The 19,698-nt window shown below is 45.3% G+C and overlaps 1 long non-coding RNA gene across 1 annotated transcript in view; it reads left to right on the top strand.

The window, feature by feature from the left end:
* Positions 1–11,230: 11,230 nt before the first annotated feature.
* Positions 11,231–19,698, top strand: part of LOC137544292 (uncharacterized) — a 101,778-nt gene continuing 93,310 nt past the window's right edge. Inside the window, exon 1 of the long non-coding RNA XR_011025811.1 lies at positions 11,231–11,444. This is a non-coding gene — a long non-coding RNA (uncharacterized lncRNA). The remainder of the gene's footprint in view (positions 11,445–19,698) is intronic.

The following is a 19,698-nucleotide window of genomic DNA, read 5'->3' as shown; positions in this document are numbered from 1 at the left end:
TATCATACACCAGTGTGCCTCTTTAACCCAAATAGTACATTAGTCTGATGTCAGTCGTATTTAGTAGGATGAGACAATAACGTAGTCAGGAACAGGCCGAGTCACGTGTATCAGATGGCAGCGGTACAGTAGGATAAGACAAGGGCAAGGTCAGGAGGCAGGCAAGAAGTCGGTACACAGGAAAATATACAATCAGATGTTACAATAATAAGTTATATATGTGAAAATAAAAAAGACTGACTAACTGGAGTACATATATATTGTGCGTCTACACAATATATCAATGTAGCTCAAAATCACTAGCTAGACCTACTATCAGCGAACTAATTAGTATCAAGGCCGCCAAGCAAGTGAATGCTCCGGCATAATATACAGAATGGTAATTCCTGAGCCCAGCCCCCAGGAGAGGTGTCAGCTGATGACATCACAGCTGACACCTTAGACACGCCTTCTCAGCCTGTAATGGCTGCCCTGTGCTGCGCGCGACCATTCAGTCCCACTGCGCAGCCGTGGATGCCGGAGCTCTGCCGCAGGAGTGCTGGGGATGGCTCCAGATGACATCGGAGAGATGCTGGGGATGCCCTCAGAAGACACTGGAGCAGAAGTCCCGCTGTCGGAGACACCGCAGGACCCGCTGGAGGAAGATAAGATCATCACACGGAGCAGAGGGAGGAGTGAATAATTCTGGCAGCTACATTCATGATGGACTGCAGGGGGGAGAAGCATTTATTTGGATATTTTTGCTCGTTTGTGAGGTGTGTACAGTACAATCTCTCTTGGGCTGAAAGGGATACAGATTACCCAGCAAGCTCATGGTCAAAACCAGAACTCCTAGGAGTGTATAAGGGGCTATAAAGGCCCACCCTCTAAATAAAATGCAAAACAGAAATGTGCCCTCTTCAAACAGAAATAAAAAAAAGACACCGAGAGCCCAATATGGTGTGGTAAGCTCGGAACAATAGTGAATAATGTAATGTGAGAAGATTATACTCACAAACAAGGGTTACCGCTGAGGCAACCAGTGTGAATGCAGGTGAGGAGAAAGTGTTTATTTATGTCAGACAAGTAGTCTAGTCTGCGTTCGGAGGTGAGCCTACCACTGCCTCCCCAGGATATTTTAAAACTTTTAATTATTGTTTTTATTCTGCTGGCTCCTCTGTTCATCAAAGTCACTCTTCAAACAGAAGGTATTTGTTTTTTCAAGTTGGAGTGAGCATATAAGGTGTCCCACAATGCATCACTGCTGAATATGCACATGTAAAAGGGATGTGTGAGCAATAGCGGAGCCGCCGCCGCGCAGGGCAGCGTGGCGGCGGCCTCCGCATCCCAGCCGGCGGTTTCCGAAACGCCCACGGAGCCGCCGGCACAGAGCAGGGTGGGCGCCGCCGTGGCTGACAGGATGGCGGCGGGTCCCGCTGCTCAGCCGGCGGACTTCCGTGTGCGGGCGTGCACGGAACAAGGACCCGGCCTCTCAGTGATCCAGAGGCAGAGGGTCATGCGCACGCGCGCGAGGCGGCAGGATCTTTATTCTCTTAGGAGACAAGTCAGCTGATCCGGCGATCAGATGACCTTAGCCAGCCAATCACATGCTGACTTCAGCTCCAGCCCCCTGGGCGGGCTGGTGGAACTGGGCTTCAGCATTTAAGCCCACAGATGTCATTTGCTCACTGTCTGCTGTCGTGAATACTTAGGTGTAAACGCTCAGACCTTAGCTCAGTTCCCTGGTGTTGATATCAAGGACATCACACCTCAGTCTAGGATTGTATTGCATATTTATCTGTGTCTTGACTTTGGCTATCCCTGACTACTCTCTCCTCTTCTTGATTTTGTACCTTTGCCTATCTGATTCTTAGTTGCCGACCCTGCCTGTTTAACGGACTCTGAATCAGCCTTCTGTTCTTGTACTGCTACCGTCTCTTTGTTGCCGAACCTCTGCCTGTCTGACCTTTCTCTTTTCCCCAGTGGAACGTCTCCCACTGGTGGGATATCTCTGAGGCTTGCCTCTCCGAGACACCTGCCCTAGCAGACGATTACTGCCAGGTGCTGAGATCCCAATCATCACTTAGGCCGAGGATCTCACACACGGGGTTCCCATTCAGAGGTAACCACACCTCTGAGGAATCACAGTGTGGTGGATATTTCCACAGTCTTGTATATTGCATTTGTTAATCGTTATTCCTTCTGCTACAGTATCCAGAGGTTAGTTACACTTGCATTATTGGTGATTCTGCAGATCATCAATAATCGAGTCACATCTGCATTATTGGTGATACTGCAGATCTCCAATAATCAGATTCTCTCTGCTTACTTACACCGATTATTACAGGATGAGTTTGAAAAGGGGGATATTAAACCAAAGGAGATTATTTGTGTAATTATTAGTATTATTACACATTTATATTCTGCCAACATTTTTCTACAGCATTTTTCTGAGAACATTGAACAAGTGACATCACCCTTAAGTGGGGCTAACAGACTAGGGAGCACTGAGACTTTAAGAATAAAGGAAACACTGAATACAGTTTGGTGATTATATTATATTTAGAGTTTTCCACATTTAATCCATATGGGAGTTTCAGCAGCCATAATGCTGGACAAAGCTCAGCATCTAATAAGCACAAGTTTGTTGGAGAGTTCTCATTATTTTTTTTTGTTTTTTACAAGAAGCAAACTTTGCACATAGCATGAGGTATTTTTGTGTGTCTAATATAACAGCATCTGATTTGTGAATACTGTGGAACAAGTGTGGAACTCCCTGGGTCTATTAAAACAAGGCAAACTATTTTATGAAAAATTAATGTATCTGCAGCACCTACACATCTTTTCAATTGCTTAAAATATTACCGGTAAATATGGAGTCTGTTAACCACTTGAGGACCGCCCCCAGCCGATGGGCGGCGGCAAAGACTGGGCCCAAACGACCGCAATACGCCCATCGGCGGGGGCGGCTGCGGGAGTGGTTATGCGGCGATCGCGTCATTCGTGACGCGATCAGCCGCCGGGGACTGGCTCCGCCCACCGCTCGTAGTAACCCGCCGGCCGTTCGGAAGCGCCGGCGGGTTACTAGCACCCGGATCGCCGCATGTACATAGTATAATAGGCTTTGTAATGTATACAAAGCCTATTATACTGGCTGCCTCCTGCCCTGGTGGTCCCAGTGTCCGAGGGACCACCAGGGCAGGCTGCAGCCACCCAAGTCTGCACCAAAGCACACTGATTTCCCCCCCCCTGCCCCCTGATTGCCCACAGCACCCCTCAGACCCCCCCCTGCCCACCCCCCAGACCACTGTTTGCACCCAGTCACCCCCCTAATCACCCATCAATCACTCCCTGTCACTATCTGTCAACGCAATTTTTTTTTTATCCCCCTCCTGATCACCCCCCACCCCTCAGATTCTCCCCAGACCCCCCCCCAGACCCCCCCCCCGTGTACTGTATGCATCTATCCCCCCTGATCACCTGTCAATCACCTGTCAATCACCCGTCAATCACCCGTCAATCACCCGTCAATCACCCCCTGTCACTGCTACCCATCAATCAGCCCCTAACCTGCCCCTTGCGGGCAATCTGATCACCCACCCACACCAATAGATCGCCCGCAGATCCGACATCAGATCACCTCCCAAGTGCAGTGTTTACATCTCTTCTCTCCTCTAAACACCCACTAATTACCCATCAATCACCCATCAATCACCCCCTATCACCACCTGTCACTGTTACCCATCAGATTAGACCCTAATCTACCCCTTGCGGGCACCCAATCACCCGCCCACACGCTCAGATTGCCCTCAGACCCCCCTTTATCAATTCGCCAGTGCAATATTTACATCTGTTATTCCCTGTAATAACCCACTGATCACCTGTCAATCACCTATCAATCACCCCCTGTCACTGCCACCCATCAATCACCCCCTGTCACTGCCACCCATCAATCAGCCCCTAACCTGCCCCTTGCGGGCAATCTGATCACCCACCCACACCAATAGATCGCCCGCAGATCCGACATCAGATCACCTCCCAAATCCATCGTTTACATCTATTCTCTCCTCTAAACACCCACTAATTACCCATCAATCACCCCCTATCACCACCTGTCACTGTTACCCATCAGATTAGACCCTAATCTGCCCCTTGCGGGCACCCAATCACCCGCCCACATGCTCAGATTGCCCTCAGACCCCCCTTTATCAATTCGCCAGTGCAATATTTACATCTGTTATTCCCTGTAATAACCCACTGATCACCTGTCAATCACCTGTCAATCACCCCCTGTCACTGCCACCCATCAATCACCCCCTGTCACTGCCACCCATCAATCAGCCCCTAACCTGCCCCTTGTGGGCAATCTGATCACCCACCCACGCCAATAGATCGCCCGCAGATCCGACATCAGATCACCTCCCAAGTGCAGTGTTTACATCTCTTCTCTCCTCTAAACACCCACTAATTACCCATCAATCACCCCCTATCACCACCTGTCACTGTTATCCATCAGATTAGACCCTAATCTGCCCCTTGCGGGCACCCAATCACCCGCCCACACACTCAGATTGCCCTCAGACCCCCCCTTATCAATTCGCCAGTGCAATATTTACATCTGTTATTCCCTGTAATAACCCACTGATCATCTGTCAATCACCTATCAATCACCCCCTGTCACTGCCACCCATCAATCACCCCCTGTCACTGCCACCCATCAATCAGCCCCTAACTTGCCCCTTGCGGGCAATCTGATCACCCACCCACACCAATAGATCGCCCGCAGATCCGACATCAGATCACCTCCCAAGTGCAGTGTTTACATCTCTTCTCTCCTCTAAACACCCACTAATTACCCATCAATCACCCCCTATCACCACCTGTCACGGTTACCCATCAGATTAGACCCTAATCTGCCCCTTGCGGGCACCCAATCACCCGTCCACACCTCAGAACGTCCTCAGACCCCAGCCCTGATCACCTCGCTAGTGCATTGCTTGCATTTATTTTCCCCCTCTAATCACACCTTGAGACACCCATCAATCACCTCCTGTCACCCCCTAGCACACCTACCCATCAGATCAGGCCCTAATTTGCCCCGTGTGGGCTCCTGATCACTCGGCCAAACCCTCAGATCCCCCTCAGACCCCCTTCCGATCACCTCCCCAGTGCATTGATTGCATCTATTTTCCCCTCTAACCGCCCCCTGAGACACCCATCAATCACCTCCTGTCACCCCCCTAGCACTCCTATCCATCAGATCAGGCCCAAAACATCCTGTCATCTAAGAGGCCACCCTGCTTATGACCGGTTCCACAAAATTTGCCCCCTCATAGACCACCTGTCATCAAAATTTGCAGATGCTTATACCCCTGATCAGTCATTTTGAGAAATTTGGTTTCCAGACTACTCACAGTTTTGGGCCCGTAAAATGCCAGGGCAGTATAGGAACCCCACAAGTGACCCCATTTTAGAAAGAAGACACCCCAAGGTATTCTGTTAGGTGTATGATGAGTTCATAGAAGATTTTATTTTTTGTCAAAAGTTAGTGGAAATTGGATTTTTATTGTTTTTTTCACAAAGTGTCATTTTTCACTAACTTGTGACAAAAAATAAAATCTTCTATGAACTCACCATACCACTAACGGAATACCTTGGGGTGTCTTCTTTCTAAAATGGGGTCACTTGTGGGGTTCCTATACTGCCCTGGCATTTTAGGGGCCCTAAACCGTGAGGAGTAGTCTAGAAAACAAATGCCTCAAAATGACCTGTGAATAGGACGTTGGGCCCCTTAGCGCACCTAGGCTGCAAAAAGTGTCACACATGTGGTATCGCCATACTCAGGAGAAGTAGTATAATGTGTTTTGTTGTGTATTTTTACACATACCCATGCTGGGTGGGAGAAATCTCTCTGTAAATGGACAATTGTGTGTAAAAAAAATCAAAAATGTGTCATTTACAGAGATATTTCTCCCACCCAGCATGGTTATATGTAAAAATACACCACAAAACACATTATACTACTTCTTCTGAGTACGGCGATACCACATGTGTGACACTTTTTTGCAGCCTAACTGTGCTAAGGGGCCCAAAGTCCAATGAGTACCTTTAGGATTTCACAGGTCATTTTGAGACATTTGGGTTCAAGACTACTCCTCACGGTTTAGGGCCCCTAAAATGCCAGGGCAGTATAGGAACTCCACAAGTGACCCCATTTTAGAAAGAAGACACCCCAAGGTATTCTGTTAGGTGTATGATGAGTTCATAGAAGATTTTATTTTTTGTCACAAGTTAGCGAAAATTGATATGTATTGTTTTTTTTTCACAAAGTGTCATTTTCCGCTAACTTGTGACAAAAAAAAAATCTTCTATGAACTCACCATACTCCTAACAGAATACCTTGGGGTGTCTTCTTTCTAAAATGGGGTCACTTGTGGGGTTCCTATACTGCCCTGGCATTTTAGGGGCACTAAACCGTGAGCAGTAGTCTAGAATCCAAATGCCTCAAAATGACCTGTGAATAGGACGTTAGGCCCCTTAGCGCACCTAGGTTGCAAAAAAGTGTCACACATGTGGTATCGCCGTACTCAGAAGAAGTAGTATATTGTGTTTTGGGGTGTATTTTTACACATACCCATGCTGGGTGGGAGAAATATCTCTGTAAAAGGACAATTGTGTGTAAAAAAAATCAAACAATTGTCATTTACAGAGATATTTCTCCCACCCAGCATGGGTATGTGTAAAAATACACCCCAAAACACATTATACTACTTCTCCTGAGTACGGCGGTACCACATGTGTGGCACTTTTTTGCACCCTAAGTGCGCTAAGAGGCCCAAAGTCCAATGAGTACCTTTAGGATTTCACAGGTCATTTTGCGACATTTGGTTTCAAGACTACTCCTCACGGTTTAGGGCCCCTAAAATGCCAGGGCAGTATAGGAACCCCACAAATGACCCCATTTTAGAAAGAAGACACCCCAAGGTATTCCGTTAGGAGTATGGTGAGTTCATAGAAGATTTTATTTTTTGTCACAAGTTAGCGGAAAATGACACTTTGTGAAAAAAAACAATTAAAATCAATTTCCGCTAACTTGTGACAAAAAAAAAATCTTCTATGAACTCACCATCCTCCTAACGGAATACCTTGGGGTGTCTTCTTTCTAAAATGGGGTAATTTGTGGGGTTCCTATACTGTCCTGGCATTTTAGGGGCCCTAAAGCGTGAGGAGTAGTCTTGAAACGAAATTTCTCAAAATGACCTGTGAAATCCTAAAGGTACTCATTGAACTTTGGGCCCCTTAGCGCAGTTAGGGTGCAAAAAAGTGCCACACATGTGGTATCGCCGTACTCAGGAGAAGTAGTATAATGTGTTTTGGGGTGTATTTTTCCACATACCCATGCTGAGTGGGAGAAATATCTCTATAAATAGACAATTGTGTGTAAAAAAAATAAAACAATTGTCATTTACGGAGATATTTCTCCCACCCAGCATGGGTATGTGTAAAAATACACCCCAAAACACATTATACTACTTCTCCTGAGTACGGCAATACCACATGTGTGGCACTTTTTTGCAGCCTAACTGCGCTAAGGGGCCAAAAGTCCAATGAGCATCTTTAGGCTTTACAGGGGTGCTTACAATTAGGCACCCTCCAAAATGCCAGGACAGTGAACACACCCCACAAATGACCCCATTTTGGAAAGTAGACACTTCAAGGTATTCAGAGAGGAGCATAGTGAGTCCGTGGCAGATTTCATTTTTTTTTGTCGCAAGTTAGAAGAAATGGAAACTTTTTTTTTTTCTTTTTTTTGTCAGAAAGTGTCATTTTCCGCTAACTTGTGACAAAAAATAAAATCTTCTATGAACTCACCATGCCTCTCACTGAATACTTTGGGATGTCTTCTTTCCAAAATGGGGTCATTTGGGGGGTATTTGTACTATCCTGGAATTTTAGCCCCTCATGAAACCTGACAGGTGCGCAGAAAAGTCAGAGATGCTTGAAAATGGGAAAATTCACTTTTGGCACCATAGTTTGTAAACGCTATAACTTTTACCCAATCCAATAAATATACACTGAATGTTTTTTTTTTTTTATCAAAGACATGTAGCAGAATAACTTTCGCGCTCAAATGTATAGGAAATTTTACTTTATTTGAAAAATGTCAGCACAGCAAGTTAAAAAAGTCATTTTTTTGCCAAAATTCATGTCTTTTTTGATGAATATAATAAAAACTAAAACTCGCAGCAGCAATCAAATAGCAGCAAAAGAAAGCTGTATTAGTGACAAGAAAAGGAGGTAAAATTCATTTAGGTGGTAGGTTGTATGACCGAGCAATAAACCGTGAAAGCTGCAGTGGTCTGAATGGAGAAAAAGGCTCTGGTCCTTAAGGGGCGAAAAGACTGTGGTCCTGAAGTGGTTAAAGCTCAAGCCAGAGCATTGGCTGTCATTTTGTATATATGCAGATAAGCTAGGTAGGCAATCCAAAGTAGTTTCCTCATGCTATAAATTGGGCAATGCCCAGGGCCGGATTACCGACCAGGCAACAAAAGCAGTCGCTTGGGGCCCCATTCAGAGTCAAAGGGGCCCCATTAGCACATAAACCAGCCCTTGCCATCCTGTCAGCGGTGGCTGGATGGTATAATGGTTAAAGGGACTCTGAGCAGTGCAGTAACTATGGAAAGATGCATATCATTTTAAAGCTCTCTTTCTCCTCTTTCCAATGATATCTAAACGGCTGCTCTATGCCTTTTAGTTTTCGATATTTTCGCGATTGAAATCGCGGCCACAGGACGACTTTTCTCCAAAGTCAGCCGTGGCTGGATGGTATAATGGTTAAAGGGACTCTGAGCAGTGCAGTAGCTATGGAAAGATTCATATCATTTTAAAGCTCTCTTTCTCCTCTTTCCAATGATATATAAACAGCTGCTCTATGCCTTTTAGTTTTCGATATTTTCGCGATTGAAATCGCGGCCACAGGACGACTTTTCTCCAAAGTCAGCGGTGGCTGGATGGTATAATGGTTAAAGGGACTTTGAGCAGTGCAGTAACTATGGAAAGATTCATATCATTTTTAAAGCTCTCTTTCTCCTCTTTCCAATGATATATAAACAGCTGCTCTATGCCTTTTAGTTTTCGATATTTTCGCGGTCGAAATCGCGGCCACAGGACGACTTTTCTCCAAAGTCAGCGGTGGCTGGATGGTATAATGGTTAAAGGGATTCTGAGCAGTGCAGTAACTATGGAAAGATGCATATCATTTTAAAGCTCTTTTTCTCCTCTTTCCAATGATATATAAACGGCTGCTCTATGCCGTTTAGTTTTTGATATTTTCACGATCGAAATCACGGCCACAGGACGACTTTTCTCCAAAGTTGGCAGCTCGATTCAGCACAATGCAATGAAATATAAGGAACCCAGGGGGATATAATTACAAACATCATGCTGGTAGGTGTGAGGATGTAATGAATTAGTTGTGGGTATGCTTAAAGGCATATCCACAGGCACTGCTTGGAGTCCCTTTAAGGGCTCTGCCACTGACACAGGAGACCAGGGTTCGAATCTCAGCTCTGCCTGTTCAGTAAGCCAGCACCTATTCAGTAGGAGACCGTAGGCAAGTCTCTCTAACACTGCTACTGCCTATAGGGCGCGTCCTAGTGGCTGCAGCTCTGGCGCTTTGAGTCCACCAGGAGAAAAGCGCGATATAAATGTTATTTGTCTTGTCTTGTCAAATGATGCCGTGCGCTGCTGATTGTCTTCAGAGCCAGGCTCTCCTCCTAGGTCCCCCTCCTGCTACTGTGCGCTCTGCCGCTGCCCACTCCACCCTCCCTTCCCACAGAGAACCACAGCTGCAGCAAGAATGATAGCAGCAGATGGCAAACGCTCACTCACCTATCCATGATCCAAGCAATAGAGATCCCGTCATCTGAAACCCATCTGTCTCTTCTACAGTGCAGCCGCTCGCTCTGAACTTCCTGATTCTCAGATCAGACATGAAGTAGGAAGTAGTAATAGTAGTAGTAACAGAGCGGCAGCACTCTAGAGGAGACAGATGGGCTCCGGATGACGGGACCTCTATTGCTTGGATCGCAATAGGTGAATGTGATTCATCTGGTGCTGTCATTCTCCCCCACTGCGGCTGCCTTCTCTGCTGGACTATCGTATTCACTGGGATGGAGGCTGCATGGTGGCTGTCTAGTTTGGGAGGAAATTGGTTGTTCGGTGGTGGGAGTGGTTATGTAATTCTGTCTGGGGAACGGCTTCTGGTTTGGCGGTGTCCAGAGCTTTCTGCTATTGCCAGGCTGGAGATGCAGGGGGAAAGTGCTGCTGCTGTGATATCTGGCGCCCTCTTCACAGGGGTGCCCCAGCTCCTGAGTGCAAATGTCCCAGCCATTCATCTCTCACTCTGCATTTTGCCGCTGCTATTCCCTGCATTGTGCACCCACAGAGGAAAGCATGCTGTTGCCCATAGCAACCAGTAGCTCGGCTGCCCGGTGTGTGCGACATATTGCTGTGCAGCTGCATCTTCTGATTCTATTACGACATGATGGGGGGCCCAAATCAGTTACTTTGCTTAGGGCCCCATTTAGCCTTAATCCGGCTCTGGCAATGCCTGATTGTTTATGGAGTAGTTATTTGATTTTTTAATTTTATTTAAATACAGTGTGAATCTATGTAGGGGTTGTTGCATGGAATAATTGAGCTTTACATATATAGCATGAGTAGAGATGCATACAGTAGAGGTTTTATGCAGATTTATGTGTCTTAATTTTGTGTACATATTGCATGCGCACTGCACATCTGCAACATGTGCTACAATTTTAAGTAGGTTTTGTTTTCATAGTTACACAGTTATGTAAGATGAAAAAAAAAGATATTTCCATCAAGCCTGGCAAACAATAAAAAAAACAAATGATACAGAGGATGGCAAAATCGGAAAAACAGACCAAATTGCTTTAACCGCTTCCGGACCGCGCTGTCTCTGGTCCTTAAAGGAAACGAGCGGTAAAAAAGGTTGGAGAAATGGGGGAGCAGATATTTAGGGGGAGCTGTCCTGATGGGCACCACTCCCCCTGTTCTCCACTGACACCCCTCTTTCTTACGTAAAGACCCCCCCCCCCAGAGGCGGATCTGGAGGCGTGCACATAGGGCAGCTGCTATAGGCTCTCTTTGTCACTCACCTCCCAGGGGGCGCATAAATTAGAGAATTCCCTCTCCCTCCCAGCCAGGTCTGAGCACCTCCTGGCTCCTTCCCATGGCGATGATTTAGCTGGCAGCCAGCACTGTACAGCAGTAGGAAACGCTTTCCGCGTCCCATTCACCTCTTTGCTGCTTACGTTGCCCGGGCAACATCGGCACTGCTCACATCTCCCTCCTGATTGGCTGCATGGAGCCCTGCTGCTAGGGCTGATGGGGGATGGAGCATAGAGGAGAACAGTCTGCAGCCAAGTCTAGTGACACAGACAGTGAGTTAGTCTTTTTACTTCAGGAGAGGCAGGAGTGGGGAAGCTGATAGCCGATGTGTGTGAAGTTGCAGAGCAGAGAGAGGCAACTCCAGACAAAGATAAGATGATTACCACAGAATACTTCCTGTCCTCTATCTGCTCCCAGCATGTGCTCTGCTTTTTCTGCCCCCTCTCTCTCCTGCACTGTGCATCATGTTCGTGGTGTGATGTTCCTGCCAAATGGGACTGGTGAAGATAGCCCTTGTGAGATTTTTCACTTTTCACACAGTCTGTTCCTCCATCTCTTTATCTCCCACTCTTCCTTTTTTTTTTTTTTTTTGCACTCTCTTGTGTCCACCCCCTGCCTTTCCCACACTTCTTACTGTCCTCCATTTCCCCATCTCAATCTCCATTCTCCCTGCTTGTCTTACCCCCCTCCCCCCCATCTATTGTACATCCCTTAAAAGGTACATTTAAGCAGGAATGGTCTTTTGAGTAGCTTACCTGGATTCAAAATGTAAATTATACAGCGGTGACCCCGAGAGATGGGGGTTAACTTACCCATAACTTACCCATAAGTCTGTGGGATCATATGCATTCACATCATTCACATCACACACGATGTGTGTGACACATTTCATGTCACTACCGCACTTCCTTCTTCTAGCTTGAAGGAGAAAGCGCGATACTGGCGTGGAACGTGACGCAAATGGAATGCATAGGATCCCACGGACTTATGGGTAAGTTAACGCCCATCTCCCGTGGTCACCGCTGTATAATTTACATTTTGAATCCGAGTATCTACATCTTTTGCAACACTTTACAGAGCACCTAGTCATGTCACTGATTGTCTTCAGAGGAGCTCACAATCTAATTCTACCATACGCATAGCCTAATGTCCTACCATATTATTATTATGTATTTATATAACACTGACATCTTCTGCAGCACTTTACAGAGTACATAGTCATGTCACTGACTGTCCTCAGAGGAGCTCACACTCTAATCCTACCATAGTCATAGTCTAATGTCCTCCAATATTATTATTATGTATTTATATAGCACTGAGTCTGACATCTTCTGCTGTACTTTACAGATTACATAGTCATGTCACTGACTGAGGAGTATTTTTTAAATGTGGAGTGCACATGACTACCGTATACTAATATCTAGAAGCACGTGTCTACCTAATTCGGTTGTCTGGGGAACATATCTACTCAAATTATGTATAATGGTATAATGGGGGCACTTTGCTACTTAATTATCTTGGCGCTCCTGGATAATTAATTTCTTTATCTTGAGGCACCTGGCTGCTTTTATTATGAGGGAATGAGCTTGGGGGCAGGGATGGGGGGGTGGGGTCGAGGGGGCGCAATTGTAGTGTTTGCCATAGGCACTATTTTACCCAGACACGCCACAGCTTCTTCCTTGTCGCCAGGAGTCACTATCACTGTGCAGATGTCGGCCTGGCCGCTTGCGTCCTACAGTGGCTGGGAGCACTCTGTGCATGCACGTGACGTTATGGGAATGCGCAGAGCGCTCCCGGCTGCTGTAAGACATGAGCAGTCGGGCCAACATCTGCACAGTGATAGTGACACCTGGCGACCCGGAAGAAACTGCGGGGGGTTCTTTAGGTGAGAAAGAGGGGTGTCAGTGGAGAATGGGGGGAGCGGTGTCCATCAGGACAGCTCCCCCTAAATGCATGCTCCCCCTTTTTCTCCAACCTTTTTTGCCTCTGGTATCCTTTAAGGGGCCAGAGACTGCTGGTATGGGAGTGGTTAAAGTACCACCACTGTGAAAGTTGTATATTCGTGCCTACAGTAAATACTTTTAGTCTGACAGCACTAAACCTCTTACCAACAGGATTTGGACTAGTACATATCTTAACGGTGGAAATCCAAGGTTTTTTCATTATTTTTAAAAGAACTGCTTGAAATGTCTTTACACAGGCTGCCTACTAGTGGGCACACTGTTCTAGCAGTTGGACTGTGCCACTGCCTTACAGAGGGTGCTTTTTTTAAATAAAGGAGTTCCTGAAATTCCCTCTTGAAGCGATAGACAAATCCTGTCTGTAAGATGAAAGAGCTGCGATATTAACCAGTTGAGGACTACAGGCTTACACCCCTCTAGTAACCGGGTCATTTTTTACAATTCAGCACTCTGCAGCTTTAAAGAGTAACTGTCAGGCTGCAAAAGCTAATTTAAACCTCTATTCTCCTGTGTTAAACAGTTTAGAAGGAATCAAAAAAGGCAATACTGAAGTTAAAAATCTCTCTTACGTTTATGTTTGCTGAACAGCAAAGCTCTGTATTCTCAAGCTCCTAAGGAGGCCGGCAGGACGCATAACAGATACTGCAAAGCATTCTGGGGCTGCTTCTTCTCCCCACTGCACTCCCTTGGTCCTCCCCTTCATTTCCCCGCCCTAAGGCTGCTTTCACAGTGGGAAGTTACAGGCTCATGTTACAGCAGCTTGTAACAGCAGCCAGCACTGAAAAATCAATGTGCTGTTCACAGGGCACATGTTCCGTTAGAGTATACTGCGTGAGTCCCCTATTGTTCCTAGCCACATGGCTAATTAATATTCACTGCACAGTAGTGTTGTCCGGATCATGAACCATTAGGATCTTTGATCCTGATCTTTTTTTGTGAGTCGAATCATCAGGAAACAGGGTAAGGGAGGATATTACATCACAATTGGCTTCATACGCAGGGGCGCCTCTAGGCATAGGCAGTACAGGCCATTGCCTGGAGTGCCATTGGTCCTGGGGGGTGCCATGTTGCTGAATTAAGCCACGCCCCCAAATTAAGCCCCACCCCCAGGCCAACCCCCGCCCATTGGGTGTTCTATTACTTGCTTCTGTTGCATCTTCTTAGCGTAAGTTGCAGGCAGCTGCCACTCCTGTGCTTCTTTATTCTTTGTGCATCCTTCTTTCCCCTTTTGTACCTCCTTCAGTCCCTTGTGCCATGTCTGACCCCCCCTGTTTGTCCTTTAGTCTCCCTTTGTGCCTTCTTCTGTCTCCATGTGCCTCCTTTAGTTCCCCTGTGCCACCTCTGCCTCCTTCTGTTCCCCTTTGTGCCTCCTTCTGTCCCCATGTGCCTCCTTATGTCCCCTTTGCCTTAATTTGTCCCCCGGTGCTACCTCTGCCCCCGTTTCCTCCTTCAGTCCCACTCTGCCTCCTTCTGTCCTCCTGTGCCTCCTTCTGTCTCCCTTTGTGTCTCCTTCTGTCTCCATGTGCCATCTCTGTCCCCTGCACCTTTTTCTGTCCCCCTGTGCCTCCTTCTGTGCCCTTTTGTGCCTTCTTCTATCTCCCTGTGGCTCTTTCTGTCCCCCTCTGCCTCCTTCTGTCCCCCTGTGCCTCCTTACATCCCCCTCTACTGTCTTCTGTCCCCCTTTTGTGCCTCCTTCTGTCCCCCTTTGTGCATACTTCTGTCCCCCTTTGTGCCTCCTACTGTCTCCCTGTGCTTCCTTCTGCCCCCCTTTGTGCTTTTTTCTGTCCCCCATTGTGCCCCCTTCTGTCCCCTGTGTGTCTCCTTCAGTCCCCCTGTGCCTCCTTTTGCCCCTCTTTGTGCCTCAATCTGTTCCCATTGTGCTGCCTCCTGTCCCACTTTGTGCCTCCTTCTCCCCCACTTTGTGTCTCCTTCTGTCCCCCTGTGTGCCTCCTTCAGTCACCCTGTTCCTCCTTCTGTCATCTTTTGTGCCTCCTTTTGGCCCTCATGCCTTTCTCTGTCCCCCTGTACCTCTCACTGCCCCTCTGTGTACCTCCTTCTGTCCTCCTGTGCCTTCTTCTGTCCTCCTTTGTGTCTCATTCTGTCCCCCATTAAGCCTCCTTTTGCCCCCCATTGTGCCTCATTCTGTCCCCGTGTGCCTCCTTCTGTCCCCTTGTGCCTCCTTCTGTCCTCCTTTGTGACTTCTTCTGACCATTGTGCCTCCTTCTGTCCCCATTTGCCGCCCTATGTCACCCTGTGTGCCTTCTTCCTTACATGTATTTTCTTTCTTACATGTATTTTCTGGTGAAACGCTGCCGCAATAAGTGTAATTTCTGGTAAAACACTGCCGCATTACAATTATTTTCTGTTGAAACATTGTCGCATTATGGTTATTTCCTGGTGGAACGCTGCCACATTATGATTATTTTCATGGGGGGGGGGGGCGCCACAGGTTTTCTCACCTGGAGTGACAAAATGGCTAGAGGCGCCCCTGCATACAAGACAGACAAACATGGAACCTGCCACGAGCTGTCAGGAGCATCATTCTCTGCAAATGCTATATAAAAATTCTGTGAAATCCAAACGTGGACAGTGAAATGCATAGGTAATGTAAGTACAGCCAATATTTAGCTACTGATATATGTGTTTTTTTCCTCTGAGACCCTATACCTAACAGCTCCTCTTTAAAGAACCACTATCGCAAAAAAAGTAGGCAGTTAAAATCTGACAAAACTGACAGGTTTTGGGCCAGTCCATCTCCTCATGGGGGATTCTCAGAGTTTTCTTTGTTTTCAACAGCATTTCCTGAACAGCAGTTGCAAAGTCTACCTGACAAAATAGTGTGCAAATGAGCAGGGAGGCTGGCTGGTATCTTACTATTTTGGCAGTTAAACTGCTGTTCAGCAAATGTTGTTGAGAACAAAGAAAACCCTGAGAATCCCCCATGAGGAGATGGACTGGCCCAAAACCTGTTAGTTCGGTCAGATTTTAAAGGAGAACTGTAGTGAGAGGTATATGGAGGCTGCCATATTTATTTCCTTTTAAGCAATACCAGTTGTCTGGCAGCCCTGCTGAGCTATTTGGCTGAAGTAGTGGCGGAATCACACCAGAAACAAGCATGCAGCTAATCTTGTTAAAATCTGTCAAAATTGTCAGAAAAACCTGATCTGCTGCATGCTTGTTCAGGGTCTATGGCTGAAAGTATTAGAGGTAGAGGGTCAGCAGGATAGCTAGGTAACTGGTATTGCTTAAATGGAAATAAATATGGCAGCCTCCATACACCTCTCTACAGTTCTCCTTTAACTGCCTACTTTTTTCATGATAGTGGTTCTTTAAAAGATACGTACACATGTCCAACGTTTTCAACCAACTTGTTGTCCAACTTGACGTTTGAACTACAAGTTGGACGTGTGTACGAGCTGTCGAGCGGCTGATAACAGCCGGTTTGCATGATATGTTCTGCGGATCCGTTGGACCAACTGTCGTTCAATCGATTGTTATATCATTACATGTGTACAAACAAGTTCTAGTCGATTGTCCAACTAATAGACGTTCAAAAAACAAGTCGTTTGATCAGTCGTTTAATCTGGTCCATTGTTCTATCCATCCATTGTTCATTATCAAGTTGGTTAAACGACATGTAAATTATGTAAATTAGCATATCAGCCACTTTGTTGGTCAGTGTGTACGTAACGCCTGAACGACTTGTTGTTTACACTTCAAGTTGTTCAAAGACCAGTTTAAACAACAATCAGGCATAAAGTATGCTGCATGGCCATACAACTTAGCACACAACTGAATCTTGCCCCCTTTTCTTGGCACCAACAGAGCTTTCTGTTGGTGGCATCTGATTGCTGCTGCGATCTGCATTTTTTAAAAATTAATTTTATTGTTTTGTTTTAATTAAAAAAAGCTTATTTTCTTTTTATTTTATCCCTCCCTCCAACATCCAATCCCTGCAATTGCTTCTCATAGGCATGAGCCTATGGGAGACGAGCGTTTGTGGTCCTCTCCTGGGGACAGCTTAGTGACAGCGCTGGACTAGATCGCAGCGCTGTACAATCACTTTCGGCATTTTTTTTCTCAGCCTGCCAGCAGCGATCGTGCCTTTCAGGTTGTTCACAGAACTCAGCTCCGCAAATCAACGGAATAGAGCGTATCTGCGTACGCCATCTCCACTAATCTCCTACTACAGGACTTGACACTGATCGGCATTAGGCGGTCCTGGGGGAGCCACCTTGTGGCCACCAATTGGCGTTAGGTGGTCATAAAGTGGTTAATACAAGAGTCCCAGTGAACCGGTACTCAACTTACTAGCAGTCTCAACTAACCACCATAAATTGTTAACAATACTCACAGTGGTGAAGGCCAACTTCTTAGGCTGTTTGTGGGCTTTGCTGTGCTTAAAGTGAACCAGAGACGAAGCACCCCCTCATGTATTTTACCATATATATCAGTGGGAACATTAGAGAAAACACCTACCCTGCTCTCTGTTTCATTCTGGTTGTTTCCGCCACCATTTAGGCTTTCTTTGGGTGATACATTTTGCTAAGAATTATTTTATTCTAAATCCATTTTAACAGAAAGATTAAGAAAGAAATGGAAAAAATCACTATTTCTCAGTTTTTGGCCATTATACAATAGTTTGATATTAATACATGCTACCATAATTAACCTATTTTGGTTCCTGGACGTAGAAACTACGTCCAGGAACCATGCGCGCTACCGCGCGCTCCCGGCCCGCGGTTCATTAGCCAGGCAATCAGTGAATCGGGCTATGGTGCCCGATCACTAATTGCTCTCCCCCGCTGAAAAAGCGACAGCTTCTCTCGGAAGCTGCGCCTTTTCTGGCTGTTACCTCCCCCATGCGTCGCTCTAAGCGTGTGTTACGCTTAGAGTGACGTCATGTAAACAAACTCATGGCCGCCATCTTGTGGCTAAAAAGTAATACTACAACTAAAAGTTAAAAAAAATGAAAATGAACACACATTTACACTATAAACCTATTGTTTACCTCCCACCCTCCCCAAACTACCCAAATAAAATGTTTACTATAAAAAAAACAAAAACTTTACAATAAAAAAACAACAACATGTAAATATTTACCTAAGGGTCTAAACTTTATATCAATGTAAAGATGAAATATTTCTATATTTTTTTATTTTAAACTTGTAAATAGTGATAGATGCAAAACGGAAAAAATGCACCTTTATTTCCAAATAAAATGTAGTCGCCATACATTGTGATAGGGACATAATTTTAACGGTGTAATAACCGGGACATATGGGCAAATACAATACGTGAGTTTTAATTATGGAGGCATGTATTTTAATACTATAATGGCTGAAAACTGAGAAATAATCAGTTTTTTCCGTTTTTTTCTTATTCTTCCTGTTAAAATGTATTTACAGTAAAGTGGCTCTTAGCAAAATGTACCCCCCAAAGAAAGCCTAATTGGTGGCGGAAAAAACAAGATATAGATCAGTTCATTGTGATAAGTAGTGATAAAGTTATAGGCTAATGAATGGGAGGTGAACATTTCTCAAGTGAAAACGACGGAACGCTAATGGGTTAAAACCCATGTATTTTATTTGACGATTTGTCCCGGTTATTACACTGTTTAAATTATGGCCCTATCACAATTTATGGTGCCGATATTGTATTTGGAAATAAAGGTGCATTTTTTCAATTTGCATCCATCACTATTTACAAGCTTATAATTAAAAAAAAATAGTAATATACTCTCTTGACATGCATATTTAAAAAGTTCAGACTCTTAGGTAAATATTTATGTTGGGTTTTTTTTTTATTGTAATTTTTTTTTTTTATTAAAAATTTTATTTGGGTCATTTTTGGTGTGGGAGGTAAACAGTTAATTTTAAATGTAATATTATGTGTTTGTTTAATAAAAAATGCATGTGGTTGTAGTTTTACTATTTGGCCACAAGATGGCCACAGTCAAAAAGTCCTGGAAGCGAAAGTTGTTACTTCCAGGAAGCATTAGGACAGGAAACTTTTTTTGTGCAGAAAGACCGCAGCCTCTGATAAGAGACCGTCAGTTTTTCTGCCGGGGACTTAAATCGATGAATGGAAACTATGTTCCCATTCATTGATCTTGTGGCTATCGGAAGGCGGTGGGAGCATGCGTGATCGTGTGCCCGGCGCAGTGGCAGCAGCACAGTCTATCAGGACGGATATATCCGTCCAGATAGACTTAAGTGGTTAATACAACTTAGTTAGTACTAACTAGGCCAATTTTTAACATTGAGTCTCAAGCAACCAGAAAGCACACTTATCTGGCATCAGCTGTTGGTGCTGGATAACCGACACTCTACTGTACTACTACTGAAAGTAGCAGTAACATAGGGAAAAAGTAATTTACAGTGCATTTTAGTGCATTTTAGTCTGGGGCAAATGTACCTGGTATATGTAAGTACTGTATGTACACACAAACATTTTCAAATAAGACAGTTTAATGATAGTGGTCCTTTAAAATAGAAAATGATTAATGAAAGTATTCAGATAAAATCCCTGGATCAACATTCTATTTATTTTGGAAATGAACAAT

The sequence above is a fragment of the Hyperolius riggenbachi genome, chromosome 2 (genome assembly GCF_040937935.1).
Source record: "Hyperolius riggenbachi isolate aHypRig1 chromosome 2, aHypRig1.pri, whole genome shotgun sequence".
Classification (NCBI taxonomy): domain Eukaryota; kingdom Metazoa; phylum Chordata; class Amphibia; order Anura; family Hyperoliidae; genus Hyperolius; species Hyperolius riggenbachi.
The sequence above is the reverse complement of the archived record's forward strand: the minus strand, read 5'-3'. Positions and strand labels throughout refer to the sequence as shown.